The sequence below is a fragment of the Oryctolagus cuniculus genome, chromosome 4 (genome assembly GCF_051225735.1).
Source record: "Oryctolagus cuniculus isolate XC-2025 breed Fujian yellow rabbit chromosome 4, ASM5122573v1, whole genome shotgun sequence".
In the NCBI taxonomy this organism is placed as follows: domain Eukaryota; kingdom Metazoa; phylum Chordata; class Mammalia; order Lagomorpha; family Leporidae; genus Oryctolagus; species Oryctolagus cuniculus.
The window spans coordinates 136503177-136509176 of NC_142870.1; positions in this window are offsets into that span (position 1 = coordinate 136503177).

Below are 6000 nucleotides of genomic sequence, written 5' to 3' on the forward strand. Positions count from 1 at the left end.
TCTCTCTCACTGTCCACTCTGCCTGTCAAAAAAAAAAAAAAAATAGCAAAGGACTTCTCTTATTGTTACTGATGTATAGGTATTCTATATTTTATAGGCATTTTGGAAATTCAAATTTCCAGGGAAAATTTCCCTTCCATTGGATGATATAAATATAGCCCCATACACTTTAAAATAAAGTATAAGTTATTTTATTCTGATAAAAATGGAACATGAATTATCCTCAGAGATAAGAATCCAGTTCTTCAGTCTTTACCATTATACTATAGATTATGAACCTTAAGAGATTAAAGAAATGTATACTACCTGTGTTAATAGGGATAGAGGTAAATAAAGGTAAGGACTTCTCAAGGAAGGTAATAATAAATAATACAGATATTTTTTATTAGTATAAACTGAACTTGTGTCAGTTTTGACAGGCACTGAATCATATTAATTTGTGTTTTGTTTTTTTTTTTCCAAAGGAATCATGGAAGAGCTTTTCTACTTCATTCATGGAACAAGTATTGTACTTTCAGTAATTTGAATTCACTTCTTTTTTTGTTTGTTTGTTTGTTTTGACAGGCAGAATGTACAGTGAGAGAGACAGAGAGAAAGGTCTTCCTTTTCCGTTGGTTCACTCCCCAATGGCCACCTACAGCCGGCACGCTGTGGCCGGCGGATGGCACTGATCCGAAGCCAGGAGCCAGGTGCTGCTCCTGGTCTCCCATGCAGGTGCAGGGCCCAAGCACCTGGGCCATCCTCCACTGCACTCCCGGGCCACAGCAGAGAGCTGGCCCAGAAGAGGGGCAACTGGGACAGAACCCAGCACCCCAGCCGGGACTAGAACCTAGGGTGCTGGCACCACAGGCGGAGGATTAGCCTATTGAGCTGCGGTGCTGGCCTGAATTCACTTCTTTTTAACAAAAGATAAAAAGTATCTCAAATAATGCATTGATTTAAAACAAACATCTTTTAAAAGATTTCATTGTTTATTTACCTGAATAGCAGAGTGGCAAAGAGAGGGGGAGAGAGAGAAATCTGTCCATTAATTTATTCCTCAAATGCCCACAGTAGCCAGGTGTGGGCTGGAAGACACCAAGAGTCTAGAATTTCATCTGTGAATACATCCCATGTGGGTAGCTAGACCCACCATCTGTTAATCTTTTATTAATATAAAAAAGTCAATTGTTTCTATTTTTTTCACACTGCAATTTTTCTTTAGGGATTCTTTCTCAAACACTGGATTAACATTCACTGTCACATTTTCCACATAATTTATAAGGTACTTTAGTTTTTCTTCATTTTTAAAATAGATTTCTCCTTTTTGCATTCCTTTCTGTTGGAAAAATCTTCAAATTCTTAATTTTTTCCCTCTGAAATAGTATATGAATGTGAGTCTTGGTAATCTGTTGCTCATTTCATCAAATAATTTTTTGTGTTCACCTGCTCACATAATTGCATTTTCCCAACTCCTTGATTTACTTTGCAGCAAAATTATTTTCTTTGTCTAATGGAACTAGATTGGGCATTTTGAATGTAATGTTTGAATAGAGCATTTTTAGAATCAAATGAGCAATTTGCCACATTGTATTCCCTTTGCCAGGTAACATTTCTGGTATTAACTACTCTGCTCTCTCTGTACTAGATTTAGAATATTGTGGAGCAGAACTGCTAGCTGACTTATAAACAAGACATTTACACAATGAGAAACACCTCCGTTCTAAGTCATTATGTTTTGAGTATATTTGTTTTTATAACATAACATAGATAATGAAATAGTAATTAGCAACTAGTTAAGTATTTTGCCAAGTAAAATATGTGAATGTGTGGCATTGTCTAGCTGGTTGTTTTACATGGAATGAGGAATCTGATTGCTTGGGAAGATGAGCACTGGGAGTTGATTCTTGGATATAACCAAACATTTGATAAAACCATCACCTCTTCTGCCTTTTGAAGTCCATCACTTAATTCATTAAGGAAAGATAAGGAAGTGAAGGGCAACTTGCCTGGCTTCATTGCTTTATGCTATGTATGTGCTGAAGTGCTGCATAGTACCCCATAACAATGGTTACAACCTAATCAAATATTTAAATAATGGAATTATGAAGTGAAAAAAAACAGGGAGGAGGTAATTGCAAATTAGAAAATGGATGCTTTTCTGAATGCTGTTTGCAATCTTTGGTAAGGTATTAGAAGCAAGAAATGATGGCAGAATATAGTAGGCTGAAATGGTGAATGTGGTCATGCTCTGTAGAATGTTTTGATGCTTAAAGAAAGAAATGCTTATTTCCCTCATTTCTTGGAGATGATGCTCAGCTCTCAGCCTTCATTTGCTGTGGCCTCAGGCATGAAAACCTGGCCTCCTTTTCCCAAGTAATGACAAGTTCTAGGGGACCCCAGCTCCAGAGCCACCTAAGGCTTCACTGAGACGTCCCTGCCTCTGCTCTGTCTTCTTGTCTCTTCTGCAGATGGCAATTCTAAGGACAGCCTTAGGAAGATCTTCCCTGCTTACCTCCATTCAGAGTTTGCTCTTGGAGAATTTGAGACTTGATTTGCAAGTCTGAATAATTTCCGTACATCTATAATTGCTCCAAAATAATAGATAAAACATTTTATGAGAAAGAAAACATGTTTTCTTTTTATTTTGATTACTTCAAGAGATTTGAGCAGTTTTTGCATTCATTAATAAAATAGCCTGTGATCAAAGAAACCACAATTAGTAATGAGAAAGACTGCATTCAAAATCTAATCATGGGGGTCAGAGCTGTGGTGCAGTAGGTTAAGCCACATTCTGTAGTGCCAGCATCCCATATGGGCGCTGGTTCTAGCTCTCTGATAATGCACCTGGGAAAGCAGCAGAGGATGGCCCAAGTCCTTGGGCTCCTGCACCCATGTGGGAGACCCAATGAAGCTCCTGGGTCCTGGACCCACATTGGTCCAGCTCTGGCAGTTGCAGCCTTTTGGAGAGTGAACTATAGGATGGAAGATCTCTCTCTTTCTCAGTCTCTCCTTCTCTCTATATATAACTCTGTTCAAGTAAATAAATAGTTGAATTTTTAAAAATCATGATGTGAACCAAGTATTATATTTACAGCAAAGCTTATCTGGAAAATAAAATGGTGGCCCGTTCAAATAATACAGCACATAAAACAGATTGATAAAGCAGATTGAATAGGACTCATGGGATCCAACCTGAATACCCAATGCAAATGGAATGGATGTTCCAAGGGAAAGAGATAGACATAATAAATGAAAGAGTGAAATATCAGAAATTATTAAGAAATGGAAACATCTATAAGACATTATGCTGAAAGGACACAAATGACTCATGTTCCCTTTAATTTTGGTTAAATGTTGACACATTCAGCCCACTGATCACTCAAATATACTCCATCAAGTCCACCTTTGTCTCTTTCACACAGATACACACACACACGCATGCACGCACGTGTGCAGACACACACTGAGCATGCAGTTCCAGTAATACAGATGCAATCGCAAAAATAATTCTACATTTAGAAGGGGATACAAAGAAACACGCAGTAGGTGACAGTCAATGATCTGTGGAAATTCAATTCTACTGGCCAGACACTGTGAGAGTTGGTTATCAGGGTGTTTGTGTATTTTCTTGATTAGAGCTCCATTCTGATTTCAGGGGGATTCTTTTAAATTTCTTGATGGCTATTAACTCCATACTTTTGGATGTCCTCCTTTTCTAATAATCTCCCAGCCATATTTACACCGGACTCAAGGTTATACTATTGCTGAGGACTTAGTTGCTTTTCTAGCCTGTTTCCTTCAATACAAGATTTGGGAGGCCATGGTTTATTCTAAACCTGAAATAGTCACATCCTTTCAATTTACCTGTTTAAACAATTAAATGATTTATTACCTATTGGATAAACAGGCCCAAATCTAATTAGATTTTCCTGTGATGTTCATTCTCTCTTCATCCCCTTTTCTCTCTCATTCTACCCTTGTATTTTGAATAGGGTGGGAATGCTACACTTTTGAGTATATTTTCAAGTATCCATTAGAGAAACTTCTTATAATAGGGAATTATACAATGTATGAACCAGGTGTGCCACAGTAATTAAACTCAACATTACAAAGCAGCGAGTGTGTGTGAGAGAGAGAGAGAGAGAGAACTTGCCTACTGTGGATACACATGACAGCCAAAGCAATGTTTGTACATCAATGTTTTAAATGATTTTTAAGATGTTGAGGGTGAGCTGGCATTGTGGTATGGCAGGTTAAGTTGTCACCTGGGACACTGGCATATCAGAAGGGTGCTAATTCCTGTCCCAGTATTTCCAGTTAAAATTCAGCTTACTGCTTAAGATCTGGGAAGGTAGCCCAAATATGTGGCCTCTGTCACCCATGAGGGAAACCCAGACGAAGTTCCTAGCTCCTGGCTTTGGCCTGGCCCAGTACTGACATTGGGGCCATCTTGGAAGTGAACCAGTGAACAAGCAGGTAATCTCTTTCTCTCTCTCTCTCTGCCTTTCTCTCCCTCTCTCTCTCTGTGTGTGTGTGTGTCTTTTTCTCTCTTTCAAAATGAATAAATACATCTTTAAAAAATGAAATTGATGATTGTGTTTGGTTTATATTATGTTTGATTCTCTAAGATAATTTTCTTCCTGAAAAACAATTCTGAATCAAAGTGATTTATAGTAAAGCTGAAAGACGTATCACTAACAACCTTATCTCAGATTAAGACACAACTCTACAATATGCTCAGCTTTAAGAAATCTATTGTAACTATTGCTTCCACTGTAAGCTTTTCTCCCTGTAGTGATCTCATAAATGGCTGAAGGAGCTACTGGAGCCAAAGAGGAAATAAAACAGGCTATGGTCCCAGGATGCCACTATTTTGTTGCTACAGTGAAATGAGATTTGGCTGACGACTGTAGCCATGATCTCCTATTGACTGGATTTCTGACCCTTTGATGGTCAATTTGTCTCTCTGAAAACTTGCTTCCTTGTGTGTAAAAATTAAGGTCTTCAACTGAATATCCTCAACTGCCTGTAAGCATGCTAATGCTATGCTAAATGTAAGAAGAGACATCTAAAGTCTAAAAAAAAGCAAAATTCAAAATGTAGGAAAGATGGAAAAAGCTTGTGTTGTCTTTAAAAATACAAATGCCATAGCTAACTTCATTATTACACTGACAGTCCTTCAAATACATGACCAAAGCAACCTGAACAGCTTACCTTTAATGTCCCTCAAAGCAAATGTCACCAGGGGTAATGCAGAGTGAATTCAGTGTCAAGGTAACATCTTTGTTTGCTAATACTGTCTGTGAGCTTGAACTGGGATCAGAATCAGACTGCCGGTTTACCAACTTGCATGCTCTCATAAATGTATCTGTTTCACTAGATACATACTCAGTGAAGAATATGTCCTTGACATAAACATAAGCACACTCCCTGAAAGTACCCTGGCTTCCTATTTCATTTACATTCTCCTCAACATTTATTATATGAAATTTTGTCTAGTGTAATGTCAAGGGATAGCATGTATTTGTCTCAAGTGTCTCCTCCTTCCTTCCTTCCTTCCTTCCTTCCTTCCTTCCTTCCTTCCTTCCTTCCTTCCTTATTTATAGTCATAATTCTAAGATAGAACAATATTCTCTTCCTCCCTCCCTCCTTCAATTTTGTCCTCACTTCCCCTCCTGGCCCTCCTGGCCCTCCGTCCCTCCTTCCTTCTTTCTTTCCTTCCTCCCTCCCTCCCTCCTTCCTTTCTTCCTTCCTTCCTTCCTTCCACCATCTTTTCTTTCTTTCTGTGCTCTTTCTTTCTTCGGTCTTTCTTTGCTTTTGGGTTAACATATTTTTAATTTATATTATAGTAAAAGGCTTAATGCTCTGCTAAATAAAACTGTTCAACAAGTAAAAAGTAAAAAGACTCCAGTTCAGCAGAAATACATTCAGAGGCTATAAATAGTAGTGAAACATAATGTTTTTCATATACAAACTTCCTAGTTCATACCATTTGTTTATTTATAAGATTTTTAAACA